Consider the following 21,718-nt stretch of genomic DNA (forward strand, 5'->3'; position numbering starts at 1 on the left):
CAATCTGTGAGGGGCGCGCGGAGGGAATTCGGCCACAAGGCCGGGGGAAAAGAGAGGAATAAAGGACCCAAAAGAGATAAAAAAAATTTACCCTCTTTGGCCACCTTAAAATGTCTGACCTTCAATTTTATGCCTAAAAAATACACGACGTTACGGCATTTTTAAAGCCGTAAAAGAACACGAGACTACACTTCATGACAAACAAAACCGCTAACACTCCTTTAGTAAAATATGTTCAAGGCCTCTTTTTAGGATGACCTAAGGACTTTTTAAATACTACGAATTTTAAACGTTAATAGCATCATAATTGTTTTTTTAATGTATTTTCATAACGATTAAAAGGGTCTTTTAAGGGTATTTTATGTGGAGAGCAGACTGCCTAAAGGATGCACTTTTATCAATACTAAGTACCAAACGACATATAAATCACATTTTGTGTCCTTATCTCTGCGCCAAGGCTCTTCCAAAGCTAAAAGTCATGATAGGACCCCCCCCCCCCCCCTCTCTTTAATAAAAGTGATAGACAGTAGTAACACATCCAGGGGCGCTGGCCTTCACGACTAGACAAACTGGGGCCTGAAAGACTTGGATCCTGGATCCAAGGATCAGATTATGTATCAGACTTCATTCGAAGGTTGTTATTTTCTTGCGAATCAATAGTTGTATTTTCAACTATAAACAATAACAAAGAAGTGGTTAACCGACATTCTTTAAGTACCACAGAATCTTGTATTGTGTCCCTATATTCATATATCAGTTAAATGGTGTAATTACGTATTATCTAAGTCAGGAAAGTCACATCAAAGGTAGAACAGACCCATCAGTAATGATAATACATCAAAAACGGAGCGCTTAGTGGCGCCATTGCTCTGACGTCTTCTGGTATCACGCAACGATTTTATTATTAGCAAACATTGGCACTTCATCCCTTGTCTGTCCTCAAATAGACATTTTGGTGAGTTTATTGCGCGTTATTTGAGGAGTGTATTGCCTTTAAGCCCGGGCTTAGCCAAATTTTTTGGACAATTTCTATAAACGACGAATATATTGAAAAACACTCGAATAACCAAATTCTTGGTAGCGCACTTAATGGCCCAGTATTATCCAACCATTTCCATCCTCATTTTTTTAGTTTTTCAATTCATTTTTCATAGAGTGGATCAGCCTGTGCAATCATATGCTATCGTTCGGCTTAATGAGGCCTCCTGAATAGTCCTTTAAACTTTCTAGTGAGTGCAGAAAACCCTAAGAGTCGCGAGCAAATCTGCCTTAAATAGCCTTAAATAGGAGTCTTAACACCCTGTTTTTAGCCTTTGGGCAAGCGGAAACTTATGATATGACATAACGTCAGAGCTGACTAAACCAGCATATCACATTGATGGCTACCCATATGACTTCTCCATATTCTTTTAAATTCGGGAGAAATGTGACGATTGGGAATGCTAGACAATTGCCAGTTTAGTAGACGTCTTTTTAACAGGTATATATGACCTTTAGTGGCAAGCATAGCTAACATATTCAGATAGGGGATGCAAGACGTATAGATTTCTGATGAAAGGGTAGTGTTGAACAATTTTAGATATTCTAAGGGAGGGGTGGTGTTAACAGGTATAGATATTCTGAGGGAGGGGTGGTGTTAACAGGTATAGATATTCTGAGGGAGGGGTGATGTTAACAGGTATAGATATTCTGAGGGAGGGGTGGTGTTGAACAGATATAGATATTCTGAGGGAGGGGTGGTGTTAAACAGATATAGATATTCTGAGGGAGGGGTAGTGTTGAACAGGTATAGATATTCTGAGGGAGGGGTGGTGTTAACAGGTATAGATATTCTGAGGGAGGGGTGGTGTTGAACAGGTATAGATATTCTGAGGGAGGGGTGGTGATGAACAGGTATAGATATTCTGAGGGAGGGGTGGTGTTAACATGTATAGATATTCTGAGGGAGGGGTGGTGTTAATAGGTATAGATATTCTGAGGGAGGGGTGGTGTTAACAGGTATAGATATTCTGAGGGAGGGGTGGTGTTAAACAGGTATAGATATTCTGAGGGAGGGGTGGTGTTGAACAGATATAGATATTCTGAGGGAGGGGTAGTGTTGAACAGGTATAGATATTCTGAGGGAGGGGTGGTGTTAACAGGTATAGATATTCTGAGGGAGGGGTGGTGTTGAACAGGTATAGATATTCTGAGGGAGGGGTGGTGTTGAACAGGTATAGATATTCTGAGGGAGGGGTGGTGATGAACAGGTATAGATATTCTGAGGGAGGGGTGGTGTTACAGGTATAGATATTCTAAGAGGGCAGGTTCGGTTCCACCCCCCCTTCCCCCTCCCGCTAATCAGCTTCGCGCCTGGATAAAGATACGAAAAAAATTTAGATTGAAGAAGCAGGTATAAATTCAATAAATATTTTCAGGAACTAAACGCACGGCCTCCAGGGCGACGGTCTGGCGAAGAAAGCCCAAAAATGCCAGCCGACACCGTCGGGCCTTTAGACTTTCAAATCTCAGGAAAATAAATAACAACAGCAATAGACGAATTAAAATCGCTGAAGGCCCCGGGTGCAAACAATGTTCTGAATCAAGTCCTAAATAGCGGCATGGAGGCATTGAAAAATACACTAAGAATTTTATTTAATAATATATTAGCAAGGGGGGTATAACCGTCTATATGGAGCTATTGTCTAATTGTGGCAATTTACAAGAAAGACGACCCTTCTAAGCCTGAAAATTACAGAGTCATATCATTACTGTCAGCAACAGGGAAAGTTTTTTAACGCAATCCTGAACAAAAGATTATACCATTTTTTGGTGGATAAACGCATACTTAAACCAGAACAATGTGGTTTTCCAAAAACATGGGGCCGAAGATAGCATTTTTGTGATGAAAATTTTAATTGATAAATATGTAAAGTCCAAACCAGAAAAAGCGGGTAATATCATTTTTGTGTGCTATGGTCGATTTCAGCGAAGCATTTGACAAGGTTCCCAGAAATAAACTTTTCAAAAGACTGGAATTGGCAGGAATAACAGGTCGTTTCCTTGACGAACTAACTTCAATGTATGCAAATGATAAATCCTCCGTAAAATTAGATAGTCTTTTGACGCCGGTATTCAGATGTTACACAGGAGTGAAAGAGGGGTGCATGATATATTTCGCCAACTCTATTCAACTTTTACCTAAGAAGCCTGCCAGAAAAACTCAACGCTAGGAATCGTGATGACTGTGAGATACGCAAAAAAGACCTTAACATGCATGCTATACGCGGATGATCTGGTAATGTGCTCAAGATCAGCAATGGGTTACAAAGCTACCTTGATGTCCTAGGTGAATTTTGCGACAAGAGTGAGCTTTCCGTTAACCTAGACAAAACCAAAGTACTGATCTTCAATAATTGCGGATACTAAATAATTACATATTTCGCTCATTCCAGCGCATTGGGAAATTTTTACTTAGCCAAACAAGAAATAAAAAAGGTAGCCCTAAAGGCTCTTTATAAACTGAGAAACAAAATGGGAAACCATTTTCGAACCAATGTACCCCTAACACTAAAATTATTTCACGCCCTAATATCGCCAATTCTTTTTTACGGAAGTGAGGTTTTGGGGGTGGACCGCAAAGACAAGGTAGATAAAGACCCCATCGAGGTAGTACATACAAAATTTATTAGATGGCTTCTCTGGGAGTAAATAAATATTGCAGCTTAAATGCGTGCCGGGCGGAGGTGGGAAGATTCCCACTGCGAACCCAGGCTTAATGTAGAGCTTTGAAATATTGGGGTTCTTTAATAAATTCAGACCAAAATAAACTTTCTAATGTAGCGTTAGGGTGTGAAAAGAAAGAATTCTGGGCAAACAAAATTAAATACATTTTAAATCACGCCGGCTTAGGAGAAATATGGTCAACCCCACAGGACGCAGAAATACCAATAAATCTCATAAGATAGAGACTGACACATATAGAACAACAAACCTGGCTCAATGAAATTTATAACGATGAAAGGAAAGACCCTCAACATAAAAACAAATTAAGAAGATTTAGGAAATTTAAGAGCGTTCACTATTATGAAGATTATCTTTCCCAAGTGAAAAATGTTAATCACAGAATTGCACTAACAAATCTTAGACTAAGCAACCACAAACTAGTTATCGAAACAGGACGTCACACGAAACCGTACACTCCCACTCAACAAAGAATATGCCCAATATGCTTGGTCGAAGTCGAGGACGAGGAACACTTTATGATAAATACCAGGCATATAATGAATTGAGGGGGAAAATGTAGAGGGTTTTTCAGTCCGCAACTAAACAGAATCTAAAAGCAATGCCTCCTGCCATAGCATTTTTGAAGGTGATTAGTTTGAAACAGGAGAGTGTACCCACCCAGGCTAATTAAGGTTTGAATATGGGCTTATACGCGGAACAAAGTTATTTTCTTGAATATCTCGCAAGAGTACATGGTTTAGCAATAAATCTTGGTATAGTGGTAGATCGTGGTAACTTGCAACAGTTGGAATTGTTGTTGCCATGGAAACGCACCCAATTGCATAAATTTGAATTTTAATTAGCTAGAAACATTCAAGTAAAAACGGGGAACATTTAGGCAAAACAATTTAGAAATCTTAAGGCATATATTTGTTAATTGACATACCACATGTATGAAATAGCCTTTGCACCTGGTCCAGCTATTAATATTAGCGAGATATAGAATATTTTATGTTACCACGGTAACCGTTGTCATGGTTACGGGGCCTATTGACCAGATGCAAAGGCTATTTATTATGCGGCTTTTGACTATGAATAAATATATGTGCTTAGAACACCAATTTACACTGCATAAGTTTTCCCCAATTTCGTTTAAAGTTTTTGGCTAATTAATATGCGAATATATGCACATTTGCTGCTTCCATGGCAACAGACTGTGCAGATCATGTTTTTCTTCTATGGTTATTCACCATGCCGCAGTCTTGTATTTTTTGAAAAATACTTCGATATCCGCGTATAAGCCCATAGTCAAGCCTTAATTGCCCAAGCTCAATTTGTTTGGGAAGCAACAAAAATAAGGGAAAGTGCTTTGTAATGAGAATTATATAATGACATCGCTACAAAGTACGATAATAGAGAATTTATTGTAAATAGGAATATAATTGAAAACCAATTGCTATTTTTTTCCCAATATGAATGTATTTGGAGCAACGCCCGTGAATCAAAAATGAAAAGGTGCCAAATAAAATAATTGAATTGGATTGAAAAATTGAGTGACCATGATACAACAATAAAATGTTTATGCAAAATGTTGGTAGTAGTTATTAAATCATTATGTATGGAATATATTGTTAGTTCGTATATCTCAGCGCTCGCTAAGGTAAGTTGGCATTGACGTAGGCGAGGCACAATAGAGAACCTTGCCCTGCCCCCATAGTGTCCAAATCTATATATCCGTCTGTGGTTTGTTTTTCATCTGTTGATTTTTTTGTAGAAAAATAAAATAATTTGGTTTGTAAATGGCTTATTATACAATGCATATGAAAAACATCTCCTTATAAATATTTGATTAGTCTAAGCCCTCTCATGGCCTTTCAACAGTAAAACATTTTCATAAAATCGTCAATTATTGGCGATGGAGTCGAATGACATATTGTTTGTTTGTAGGTAGCGGCGGCCTTCACGATACTTACAAAATATACAGAAGCGATCGGAGTAGCTGTTTGCAGTGTTAACCGCCACAACACAGCTGCCTTGGATGAAATGATGGAATTGAATCTGGCATGTTTACCTTGAATTATTTTTACGGGGCTGTTTGTATTGCTATTCCGCAAAGATCACGATTTTGCTATGTGTTCAAGTTTCTTTCCAGTTTCTTTCTGATGGAAAACGGGTTCGATTCTTGAACAATGAATTCAACCTTAATTTATAACAAAAACTGAGAAATTACCAATTTCCTTGTTTCCCGCGATCGAACAATTTACTCACATTTCTCACTATTAGCATTTGCGGTATTACATTTTCATCTTTTTCTTTTCATTTTCTTCCTCTTTTTATGTGTTGCTCTTATGCTAACAAAACGTCTGGTCTACATCCCTAGCTAATCGCACTTATTGGACCACTAAATTAAGCCAAGAAAAAAAAAATGTTGCATGGGCTGTTTTCAACCACGCTCAGAGAAGCTGCTATTATATCATTATATTAACGGCAAAAGTGCACTCTGTTTCATCATTGGTTTGCCCATTTTCGATCATTTCTTAGGTGTTCTTGATCTATTTTGGAGATCAAAATTCCTCGATTACTAACAGCTATCAAGTTCACAAAGTGATAGTCTTTCAGTATCAGCAGCTTACAGGAAATGCTTGCTGGAGAACTCATGCGACGTTTTTGGTTCATACATAAGGCGTCATGTTTTCATGTGCTCTTTACCTAATAAAAACATAAATGGTAAAATCTGCATGAAAATATACAGATGTGCTCTTATGCTCTCAAAGGCGGCCTACCCTAGGCTGAAGTTCGTTTGTTTCCTTAGTTTTCTGTACTACTGTCATTTTGATTAAAGAAACTTTGACTTATGCTCAGAAATAGATCGGTCTCCATCAAAAGTTTAAAGTATAATGTGTTGATTTTAATCAACTAGAATATAAGATTCTCACCTTTGAGGAAACCCCATTTCCTTGAACGAAAACACCTTTTTGGGTCTAGATGTTCACGGCAGAAAACGCTTTTAAATATCTTACAGGGATATTTTCTTTATGACAGCACACTTAAAACAGGTAAGGGCTCATAATCACTTGATGTTGACAGTTAATCCCGTATTTCCAGATGACTGAAATTAAAGTGCTCTTTCAAATTATTAGCTTGTGTAAACTAATGGATATTTGAGTGCGTTTATTGTTTGTGGTTTTCATCTAAGGTGACTTGTAGGAGGCCTGTTTTGAATTCTTACTTTAGGAATAAGTTTTTGAATTCGGTTGATATAGAGCAAAAAATACGTCTCTAAGAAACCTTCTCTAATGACAACCCTTAAAAGAAGATTGCTTTCAGACAGAGTCGACAAGAGTTATTATAATACTTGCACTTGTTAAAAATTATTCAAAGCAGCAACCAGATATAGTGCTTGAGTATTTGAATATGTTTTTATTTTCCGGAAATAGAGCATTGCACTTAGAAAGCATGATGGAAAGCTCAGCTTATAGCCTTAAGGGGCTTCTTAATTTAACAATCTAACCGCGAAACCCACACAAAAAATAAAACTTATATGAAATCTCAGCCAAACCATGTAAACCCACCTCTTAGAATAGGTAATCGTTTTTTTAGCTTTCTTATAGCTACCCTACACACCAGCCTATAGCTACCCTACACACCACCCTATAGCTACTCTACACATCACCCTATAGCTACCCTGTACACCACCCTATAGCTACCCTGTACATCACCCTATAGCTACCCTGTACACCACCCTATAGCTACCCTACACACCACCCTATAGCTACCCTACACACCACCCTATAGCTACCCTGTACACCACCCTATAGCTACCCTACACATCACCCTATAGCTACCCTACACATCACCCTATAGCTACCCTACACACCACCCTATAGCTACCCTACACACCACCCTATAGCTACCCTGTACACCACCCTATAGCTACCCTACAAACCACCCTATAGCTACCCTACACATCACCCTATAGCTACCCTACACACCACCCTATAGCTACCCTACACACCACCCTATAGCTACCCTACACACCACCCTATAGCTACCCTGTACATCACCCTATAGCTACCCTACACACCACCCTATAGCTACCCTACACACCACCCTATAGCTACCCTACACACCACCCTATAGCTACCCTGTACACCACCCTATAGCTACCCTACACATCACCCTATAGCTACCCTACACATCACCCTATAGCTACCCTACACACCACCCTATAGCTACCCTACACACCACCCTATAGCTACCCTACACACCACCCTATAGCTACCCTGTACACCACCCTATAGCTACCCTACACACCACCCTATAGCTACCCTGTACACCACCCTATAGCTACCCTACACACCACCCTATAGCTACCCTGTACACCACCCTATAGCTACCCTACACACCAGCCTATAGCTACCCTACAAACCACCCTATAGCTACCCTGTACACCACCCTATAGCTACCCTACACATCACCCTATAGCTACCCTACACATCACCCTATAGCTACCCTACACACCACCCTATAGCTACCCTACACACCACCCTATAGCTACCCTACACACCACCCTATAGCTACCCTACACACCACCCTATAGCTACCCTACACACCACCCTATAGATACCCTGTACACCACCCTATAGCTACCCTGTACACCACCCTATAGCTACCCTACACACCACCCTATAGCTACCCTACACACCACCCTATAGATACCCTGTACACCACCCTATAGCTACCCTGTACAACACCCTATATCTACCCTACACACCACCCTATGGCTACCCTGTACACCACCCTATAGCTACCCTGTACACCACCCTATAGCTACCCTGTACACCACCCTATAACTACCCTACACACCACCCTATAGCTACCCTGCACACCACCTATAGCTACCCTACACACCACCCTATAGCTACCCTGCACACCACCCTATGGCTACCCTGACAATCACCCTATAGCTACCCTGTACACCACCCTATAGCTACCCTACACACCACCCTATAGCTACCCTACACACCACTCTATAGCTACCCTGTACATCACCCTATAGCTACCCTACACACCACCCTATAGCTACCCTACACACCACCCTATAGCTACCCTGTACATCACCCTATAGCTACCCTACACACCACCCTATAGCTACCCTAAACACCACCCTATAGCTACCCTGTACACCACCCTATAGCTACCCTACACACCACCCTATAGCTACCCTGTACACCACACTATAGCTACCCTACACACCACCCTATAGCTACCCTACACACCACCCTATAGCTACCCTACACACCACCCTATAGCTACCCTACACACCACCCTATAGATACCCTGTACACCACCCTATAGCTACCCTGTACACCACCCTATAGCTACCCTACACACCACCCTATAGCTACCCTACACACCACCCTATAGATACCCTGTACACCACCCTATAGCTACCCTGTACAACACCCTATATCTACCCTACACACCACCCTATGGCTACCCTGTACACCACCCTATAGCTACCCTGTACACCACCCTATAGCTACCCTGTACACCACCCTATAGCTACCCTACACACCACCCTATAGATACCCTGTACACCACCCTATAGCTACCCTGTACACCACCCTATAGCTACCCTACACACCACCCTATAGCTACCCTACACACCACCCTATAGATACCCTGTACACCACCCTATAGCTACCCTGTACAACACCCTATATCTACCCTACACACCACCCTATGGCTACCCTGTACACCACCCTATAGCTACCCTGTACACCACCCTATAGCTACCCTGTACACCACCCTATAGCTACCCTACACATTACCCTATAGCTACCCTACACACCACCCTATAGCTACCCTGTACATCACCCTATAGCTACCCTACACACCACCCTATAGCTACCCTACACACCACCCTATAGCTACCCTGTACATCACCCTATAGCTACCCTACACACCACCCTATAGCTACCCTACACACCACCCTATAGCTACCCTGTACACCACCCTATAGCTACCCTACACACCACCCTATAGCTACCCTGTACACCACCCTATAGCTACCCTGTACACCACCCTATAGCTACCCTACACACCACCCTATAGCTACCCTGTACACCACCCTATAGCTACCCTGTACACCACCCTATAGCTACCCTGTACACCACCCTATAGCTACCCTACACACCACCCTATGGCTACCCTACACACCACCCTATAGCTACCCTGCACACCACCCTATAGCTGCCCTGTACACCACCCTATAGCTACCCTACACACCACCCTATAGCTACCCTACACACCACCCTATAGCTACCCTACACACCACCCTATAACTACCCTGTACACCACCCTATAGCTACCCTGTACATCACCCTATAGCTACCCTACACACCACCCTATGGCTACCCTGTACACCACCCTATAGCTACCCTGTACACCACCCTATAGCTACCCTACACACCACCCTATAGCTACCCTGTACACCACCCTATAGCTACCCTACACACCACCCTATAGCTACCCTATACACCACCCTACACACCACCCTATAGCTACCCTACACACCACCCTATAGCTACCCTACACATCACCCTATGGCTACCCTACACACCACCCTATAGATACCCTACACACCACCCTATAGCTACCCTGTACACCACCCTATAGCTACCCTACACACCACCCTATAGCTACCCTGTACACCACCCTATAGCTACCCTGTACACCACCCTATAGCTACCCTGTACAACACCCTATATCTACCCTACACACCACCCTATGGCTACCCTGTACACCACCCTATAGCTACCCTGTACACCACCCTATAGCTACCCTGTACACCACCCTATAACTACCCTACACACCACCCTATAGCTACCCTGTACACCACCTATAGCTACCCTGTACACCACCCTATAGCTACCCTACACACCACCCTATAGCTACCCTGCACACCACCCTATAGCTACCCTGCACACCACCCTATAGCTACCCTGTACACCACCCTATGGCTACCCTGTACATCACCCTATAGCTACCCTGTACACCACCCTATAGCTACCCTACACACCACCCTATAGCTACCCTACACACCACCCTATAGCTACCCTGTACATCACCCTATAGCTACCCTACACACCACCCTATAGCTACCCTACACACCACCCTATAGCTACCCTGTACATCACCCTATAGCTACCCTACACACCACCCTATAGCTACCCTAAACACCACCCTATAGCTACCCTGTACACCACCCTATAGCTACCCTACACACCACCCTATAGCTACCCTGTACACCACACTATAGCTACCCTACACACCACCCTATAGCTACCCTACACACCACCCTATAGCTACCCTACACACCACCCTATAGCTACCCTACACACCACCCTATAGATACCCTGTACACCACCCTATAGCTACCCTGTACACCACCCTATAGCTACCCTACACACCACCCTATAGCTACCCTACACACCACCCTATAGATACCCTGTACACCACCCTATAGCTACCCTGTACAACACCCTATATCTACCCTACACACCACCCTATGGCTACCCTGTACACCACACTATAGCTACCCTGTACACCACCCTATAGCTACCCTGTACACCACCCTATAGCTACCCTACACATTACCCTATAGCTACCCTACACACCACCCTATAGCTACCCTGTACATCACCCTATAGCTACCCTACACACCACCCTATAGCTACCCTACACACCACCCTATAGCTACCCTGTACATCACCCTATAGCTACCCTACACACCACCCTATAGCTACCCTACACACCACCCTATAGCTACCCTGTACACCACCCTATAGCTACCCTACACACCACCCTATAGCTACCCTGTACACCACCCTATAGCTACCCTACACACCACCCTATGGCTACCCTGCACACCACCATATAGCTACCCTGTACACCACCCTATAGCTACCCTGTACACCACCCTATAGCTACCCTACAGACCACCCTATAGCTACCCTGTACACCACACTATAGCTACCCTGTACACCACCCTATAGCTACCCTACACACCAGCCTATAGCTACCCTGCACACCACCCTATAGCTACCCTGCACACCACCCTATAGCTACCCTGTACACCACCCTATGGCTACCCTGCACACCACCCTATAGCTACCCTGCACACCACCCTATAGCTACCCTGCACACCACCCTATGGCTACCCTGTACATCACCCTATAGCTACCCTGTACACCACCCTATAGCTACCCTACACACCACCCTATAGCTACCCTACACACCACCCTATAGCTACCCTGTACATCACCCTATAGCTACCCTACACACCACCCTATAGCTACCCTACACACCACCCTATAGCTACCCTGTACATCACCCTATAGCTACCCTACACACCACCCTATAGCTACCCTAAACACCACCCTATAGCTACCCTGTACACCACCCTATAGCTACCCTACACACCACCCTATAGCTACCCTACACACCACACTATAGCTACCCTACACACCACCCTATAGCTACCCTACACACCACCCTATAGCTACCCTACACACCACCCTATAGCTACCCTACACACCACCCTATAGATACCCTGTACACCACCCTATAGCTACCCTGTACACCACCCTATAGCTACCCTACACACCACCCTATAGCTACCCTACACACCACCCTATAGATACCCTGTACACCACCCTATAGCTACCCTGTACAACACCCTATATCTACCCTACACACCACCCTATGGCTACCCTGTACAGCACCCTATAGCTACCCTGTACACCACCCTATAGCTACCCTGTACACCACCCTATAGCTACCCTACACACCACCCTAAAGCTACCCTACACACCACCCTATAGCTACCCTGTACATCACCCTATAGCTACCCTACACACCACCCTATAGCTACCCTACACACCACCCTATAGCTACCCTGTACATCACCCTATAGCTACCCTACACACCACCCTATAGCTACCCTACACACCACCCTATAACTACCCTGTACACCACCCTATAGCTACCCTACACACCACCCTATAGCTACCCTGTACACCACCCTATAGCTACCCTACACACCACCCTATGGCTACCCTGCACACCACCATATAGCTACCCTATACACCACCCTATAGCTACCCTACACACCACCCTATAGCTACCCCACACACCACCCTATAGCTACCCTGTACACCACCCTATAGCTACCCTGTACACCACCCTATAGCTACCCTACACATCACCCTATAGCTACCCTACACACCACCCTATAGCTACCCTACACACCACCCTATAGCTACCCTACACACCACCCTATGGCTACCCTGCACACCACCCTATAGCTACCCTACACACCACCCTATAGCTACCCTGTACACCACCCTATAGCTACCCTGTACACCACCCTATAGCTACCCTGTACACCACCCTATAGCTACCCTACACACTACCCTATAGCTACCCTGTACACCACCCTATAGCTACCCTACACACCACCCTATAGCTACCCTATACACCACCCTATAGCTACCCTACACACCACCCTATGGCTACCCTGCACACCACCCTATGGCTACCCTACACACCACCCTATAGCTACCCTGTACACCACCCTATAGCTACCCTACACACCACCCTATAGCTACCCTATACACCACCCTATAGCTACCCTGTACACCACCCTATAGCTACCCCACACACCACCCTATAGCTACCCTGTACACCACCCTATAGCTACCATGTACACCACCCTATAGCTACCCTACACATCACCCTATAGCTACCCTACACACCACCCTATAGCTACCCTACACACCACCCTATGGCTACCCTGCACACCACCCTATAGCTACCCTACACACCACCCTATAGCTACCCTGTACACCACCCTATAGCTACCCTGTACACCACCCTATAGCTACCCTTTACACCACCCTATAGCTACCCTACACACTACCCTATAGCTACCCTGTACACCACCCTATAGCTACCCTACACACCACCCTATAGCTACCCTATACACCACCCTATAGCTACTCTACACACCACCCTATGGCTACCCTGCACACTACCCTATAGCTACCCTACACACCACCCTATAGCTACCCTACACACCACCCTATAGCTACCCTACACACCACCCTATAGCTACCCTGTACACCACCCTATAGCTACCCTGTACATCACCCTATAGCTACCCTACACACCACTCTATAGCTACCCTGTACACCACCCTATAGCTACCCTGTACACCACCCTATAGCTACCCTGTACACCACCCTATAGCTACCCTACACACCACCCTATAGCTACCCTACACACCACCCTATAGCTACCCTGTACACCACCCTATAGCTACCCTATACACCACCCTATAGCTACCCTGTACACCACCCTATAGCTACCCTACACACCACCCTATAGCTACCCTACACACCACCCTATAGCTACCCTGTACACCACCCTATAGCTACCCTGTACACCACCCTATAGCTACCCTGTACACCACCCTATAGCTACCCTACACACCACCCTATGGCTACACTACACACCACCCTATAGCTACCCTACACACCACCCTATAGCTACCCTACACACCACCCTATAGCTACCCTGTACACCACCCTATAGCTACCCTGTACACCACCCTATAGCTACCCTACACACCACCCTATGGCTACCCTGCACACCACCCTATGGCTACCCTGCACACCACCCTATGGCTACCCTACACACCACCCTATAGCTACCCTGTACATCACCCTATAGCTACCCTGTACACCACCCTATAGCTACCCTACACACCACCCTATAGCTACCCTACACACCACCCTATAGCTACCCTACACACCACCCTATAGCTACCCTACACACCACCCTATGGCTACCCTGTACACCACCCTATAGCTACCCTGTACACCACCCTATATCTACCCTACACACCACCCTATAGCTACCCTACACACCACCCTATAGCTACCCTACACACCACCCTATAGCTACCCTGTACACCACCCTATAGCTACCCTACACACCACCCTATAGCTACCCTACACACCACCCTATAGCTACCCTATACACCACCCTATAGCTACCCTACACACCACCCTATAGCTACCCTGTACACCACCCTATAGCTACCCTACACACCACCCTATAGCTACCCTGTACACCACCCTATAGCTACCCTACACACCACCCTATAGCTACCCTGTACACCACCCTATAGCTACCCTGTACACCACCCTATAGCTACCCTACACACCACCCTATAGCTACCCTACACATCACCCTATAGCTACCCTATACACCACCCTACACACCACCCTATTACTACCCTACACACCACCCTATAGCTACCCTACACACTACCCTATAGCTACCCTGTACACCACCCTATAGCTACCCTACACACCACCCTATGGCTACCCTGTACACCACCCTATAGCTACCCTGTACACCACCCTATAGCTACCCTACACACCACCCTATATCTACCCTACACACCACCCTATAGCTACCCTACACACCACCCTATAGCTACCCTAAACACCACCCTACACACCACCCTATAGCTACCCTACACACCACCCTATAGCTACCCTACACATCACCCTATGGCTACCCTACACACCACCCTATAGCTACCCTACACACCACCCTATAGCTACCCTGTACACCACCCTATAGCTACCCTACACACCACCCTATAGCTACCCTGTACACCACCCTATAGCTACCCTGTACACCACCCTATAGCTACCCTGTACACCACCCTATAGCTACCCTACACACCACCCTATAGCTACCCTACACACCACCCTATGGCTACCCTGTACACCACCCTATAGCTACCCTACACACCACCCTATAGCTACCCTGTACACCACCCTATAGCTACCCTACACACCACCCTATAGCTACCCTGTACACCACCCTATAGCTACCCTGTACACCACCCTATAGCTACCCTGTACACCACCCTATAGCTACCCTACACACCACCCTATAGCTACCCTACACACCACCCTATGGCTACCCTGTACACCACCCTATAGCTACCCTACACACCACCCTATAGCTACCCTACACACCACCCTATGGCTACCCTACACACCACCCTATGGCTACCCTACACACCACCCTATAGCTACCCTACACACCACCCTATAGCTACCCTACACACCACCCTATAGCTACCCTGTACACCACCCTATAGCTACCCTACACACCACCCTATAGCTACCCTACACACCACCCTATAGCTACCCTGTACACCACCCTATAGCTACCCTGTACACCACCCTATAGCTACCCTACACACCACCCTATAGCTACCCTGTACACCACCCTATAGCTACCCTGCACACCACCCTATGGCTACCCTGTACACCACCCTATAGCTACCCTACACACCACCCTATAGCTACCCTACACACCACCCTATAGCTACCCTACACACCACCCTATAGCTACCCTACACACCACCCTATAGCTACCCTACACACCACCCTATAGCTACCCTGTACACCACCCTATAGCTACCCTGTACACCACCCTATAGCTACCCTGTACACCACCCTATAGCTACCCTACACACCACCCTATGGCTACCCTACACACCACCCTATAGCTACCCTACACACCACCCTATAGCTACCCTGTACACCACCCTATAGCTACCCTACACACCACCCTATAGCTACCCTACACATCACCCTATAGCTACCCTGTACACCACCCTATAGCTACCCTACACATCACCCTATAGCTACCCTACACACCACCCTATAGCTACCCTGTACACCACCCTATAGCTACCCTGTACACCACCCTATGGCTACCCTACACACCACCCTATAGCTACCCTGTACACCACCCTATAGCTACCCTTTACACCACCCTATAGCTACCCTACACACCACCCTATAGCTACCCTGTACACCACCCTATAGCTACCCTGTACAACACCCTATATCTACCCTACACACCACCCTATGGCTACCCTGTACACCACCCTATAGCTACCCTGTACACCACCCTATAGCTACCCTGTACACCACCCTATAGCTACCCTGTACACCACCCTATAGCTACCCTACACACCACCCTATGGCTACCCTGTACACCACCCTATAGCTACCCTGTACACCACCCTATAGCTACCCTGTACACCACCCTATAGCTACCCTACACACCACCCTATAGCTACCCTGTACACCACCCTATAGCTACCCTGTACAACACCCTATATCTACCCTACACACCACCCTATAGCTACCCTGTACACCACCCTATAGCTACCCTGTACACCACCCTATAGCTACCCTACACACCACCCTATAGCTACCCTGTACACCACCCTATAGCTACCCTGTACAACACCCTATATCTACCCTACACACCACCCTATGGCTACCCTGTACACCACCCTATAGCTACCCTGTACACCACCCTATAGCTACCCTGTACACCACCCTATAGCTACCCTACACACCACCCTATAGCTACCCTACACACCACCCTATAGCTACCCTACACACCACCCTATAGCTACACTACACACCACCCTATAGCTACCCTGTACACCACCCTATAGCTACCCTGTACACCACCCTATAGCTACCCTACACACCACCCTATAGCTACCCTGCACACCACCCTATAGCTACCCTGCACACCACCCTATAGCTACCCTGTACACCACTATATAGCTACCCTGTACATCACCCTATAGCTACCCTGTACACCACCCTATAGCTACCCTACACACCACCCTATAGCTACCCTACACACCACCCTATAGCTACCCTGTACACCACCCTATAGCTACCCTACACACCACCCTATAGCTACCCTACACACCACCCTATAGCTACCCTGTACATCACCCTATAGCTACCCTACACACCACCTTATAGCTACCCTACACACCACCCTATAGCTACCCTGTACACCACCCTATAGCTACCCTACACACCACCCTATAGCTACCCTGTACACCACCCTATAGCTACCCTACACACCACCCTATAGCTACCCTACACACCACCCTATAGCTACCCTACACACCACCCTATAGCTACCCTACACACCACCCTATAGATACCCTGTACACCACCCTATAGCTACCCTGTACACCACCCTATAGCTACCCTGTACACCACCCTATAGCTACCCTACACACCACCCTATAGCTACCCTGTACACCACCCTATAGCTACCCTGTACAACACCCTATATCTACCCTACACACCACCCTATGGCTACCCTGTACACCACCCTATAGCTACCCTGTACACCACCCTATAGCTACCCTGTACACCACCCTATAGCTACCCTGTACACCACCCTATAGCTACCCTACACACCACCCTATAGCTACCCTACACACCACCCTATAGCTACCCTACACACCACCCTATAGCTACCCTACACACCACCCTATAGCTACCCTGTACACCACCCTATAGCTACCCTGTACACCACCCTATAGCTACCCTACACACCACTCTATAGCTACCCTGCACACCACCCTATAGCTACCCTGCACACCACCCTATAGCTACCCTGTACACCACCCTATAGCTACCCTGTACATCACCCTATAGCTACCCTGTACACCACCCTATAGCTACACTGTACACCACCCTATAGCTACCCTGTACACCACCCTATAGCTACCCTGTACACCACCCTATAGCTACCCTACACACCACCCTATAGCTACCCTACACACCACCCTATAGCTACCCTACACACCACCCTATAGCTACACTACACACCACCCTATAGCTACCCTGTACACCACCCTATAGCTACCCTGTACACCACCCTATAGCTACCCTACACACCACCCTATAGCTACCCTGCACACCACTCTATAGCTACCCTGCACACCACCCTATAGCTACCCTGTACACCACCCTATAGCTACCCTACACACCACCCTATAGCTACCCTACACACCACCCTATAGCTACCCTGCACACCACCCTATAGCTACCCTGTACACCACCCTATAGCTACCCTGTACATCACCCTATAGCTACCCTGTACACCACCTTATAGCTACCCTACACACCACCCTATAGCTACCCTACACACCACCCTATAGCTACCCTGTACATCACCCTATAGCTACCCTACACACCACCCTATAGCTACCCTACACACCACCCTATAGCTACCCTGTACATCACCCTATAGCTACCCTACACACCACCCTATAGCTACCCTACACACCACCCTATAGCTACCCTGTACACCACCCTATAGCTACCCTACACACCACCCTATAGCTACCCTGTACACCACCCTATAGCTACCCTACACACCACCCTATAGCTACCCTACACACCACCCTATAGCTACCCTACACACCACCCTATAGCTACCCTACACACCACCCTATAGATACCCTGTACACCACCCTATAGCTACCCTGTACACCACCCTATAGCTACCCTACACACCACCCTATAGCTACCCTACACACCACCTTATAGATACCCTGTACACCACCCTATAGCTACCCTGTACAACACCCTATATCTACCCTACACACCACCCTATGGCTACCCTGTACACCACCCTACAGCTACCCTGTACACCACCCTATAGCTACCTTGTACACCACCCTATAGCTACCCTACACACCACCCTATAGCTACCCTGTACACCACCCTATAGCTACCCTGTACAACACCCTATATCTACCCTACACACCACCCTATGGCTACCCTGTACACCACCCTATAGCTACCCTGTACACCACCCTATAGCTACCCTGTACACCACCCTATAGCTACACTGTACACCACCCTATAGCTACCCTACACACCACCCTATAGCTACCCTACACACCACCCTATATCTACCCTACACACCACCCTATAGCTACCATGTACACCACCCTATAGCTACCCTGTACACCACCCTATAGCTACCCTACACACCACTCTATAGCTACCCTGCACACCACCCTATAGCTACCCTGCACACCACCCTATAGCTACCCTGTACACCACCCTATAGCTACCCTGTACATCACCCTATAGCTACCCTGTACACCACCCTATAGCTACCCTACACACCACCCTATAGCTACCCTACACACCACCCTATAGCTACCCTGTACATCACCCTATAGCTACCCTACACACCACCCTATAGCTACCCTACACACCACCCTATAGCTACCCTGTACATCACCCTATAGCTACCCTACACACCACCCTTTAGCTACCCTACACACCACCCTATAGCTACCCTGTACACCACCCTATAGCTACCCTACACACCACCCTATAGCTACCCTGTACACCACCCTATAGCTACCCTACACACCACCCTATAGCTACCCTACACACCACCCTATAGCTACCCTACACACCACCCTATAGCTACCCTACACACCACCCTATAGATACCCTGTACACCACCCTATAGCTACCCTGTACACCACCCTATAGCTACCCTGTACACCACCCTATAGCTACCCTACACACCACCCTATAGCTACCCTGTACACCACCCTATAGCTACCCTGTACAACACCCTATATCTACCCTACACACCACCCTATGGCTACCCTGTACACCACCCTATAGCTACCCTGTACACCACCCTATAGCTACCCTGTACACCACCCTATAGCTACCCTGTACACCACCCTATAGCTACCCTACACACCACCCTATAGCTACCCTACACACCACCCTATAGCTACCCTACACACCACCCTATAGCTACCCTACACACCACCCTATAGATACCCTGTACACCACCCTATAGCTACCCTGTACACCACCCTATAGCTACCCTACACACCACCCTATAGCTACCCTACACACCACCTTATAGATACCCTGTACACCACCCTATAGCTACCCTGTACAACACCCTATATCTACCCTACACACCACCCTATGGCTACCCTGTACACCACCCTACAGCTACCCTGTACACCACCCTATAGCTACCTTGTACACCACCCTATAGCTACCCTACACACCACCCTATAGCTACCCTGTACACCACCCTATAGCTACCCTGTACAACACCCTATATCTACCCTACACACCACCCTATGGCTACCCTGTACACCACCCTATAGCTACCCTGTACACCACCCTATAGCTACCCTGTACACCACCCTATAGCTACCCTGTACACCACCCTATAGCTACCCTACACACCACCCTATAGCTACCCTACACACCACCCTATATCTACCCTACACACCACCCTATAGCTACCATGTACACCACCCTATAGCTACCCTGTACACCACCCTATAGCTACCCTACACACCACTCTATAGCTACCCTGCACACCACCCTATAGCTACCCTGCACACCACCCTATAGCTACCCTGTACACCACCCTATAGCTACCCTGTACATCACCCTATAGCTACCCTGTACACCACCCTATAGCTACCCTACACACCACCCTATAGCTACCCTACACACCACCCTATAGCTACCCTGTACATCACCCTATAGCTACCCTACACACCACCCTATAGCTACCCTACACACCACCCTATAGCTACCCTGTACATCACCCTATAGCTACCCTACACACCACCCTTTAGCTACCCTACACACCACCCTATAGCTACCCTGTACACCACCCTATAGCTACCCTACACACCACCCTATAGCTACCCTGTACACCACCCTATAGCTACCCTACACACCACCCTATAGCTACCCTACACACCACCCTATAGCTACCCTACACACCACCCTATAGCTACCCTACACACCACCCTATAGATACCCTGTACACCACCCTATAGCTACCCTGTACACCACCCTATAGCTACCCTGTACACCACCCTATAGCTACCCTACACACCACCCTATAGCTACCCTGTACACCACCCTATAGCTACCCTGTACAACACCCTATATCTACCCTACACACCACCCTATGGCTACCCTGTACACCACCCTATAGCTACCCTGTACACCAC

The 21,718-nt window shown here is 47.0% G+C and overlaps 1 protein-coding gene across 3 annotated transcripts in view; it reads right to left on the reverse strand.

Moving 5' to 3' along the window:
- LOC5508706 (somatostatin receptor type 4) overlaps positions 1-21,718 on the reverse strand; it is a 40,884-nt gene that overhangs the window by 12,821 nt on the left and 6,345 nt on the right. The window contains exon 1 of one of the 3 annotated variants that reach the window (XM_032377545.2): positions 6,642-6,922. The exons of the other annotated variants lie outside the window; for them this stretch is intronic. The gene's annotated coding sequence lies outside the window, so the exon portion shown is untranslated. Of the gene's footprint in view, positions 1-6,641; positions 6,923-21,718 lie in introns of those variants that run through there. 3 annotated transcript variants of the gene reach the window in all.

This window comes from Nematostella vectensis, chromosome 5 (assembly GCF_932526225.1).
Source record: "Nematostella vectensis chromosome 5, jaNemVect1.1, whole genome shotgun sequence".
Taxonomy (NCBI): domain Eukaryota; kingdom Metazoa; phylum Cnidaria; class Anthozoa; order Actiniaria; family Edwardsiidae; genus Nematostella; species Nematostella vectensis.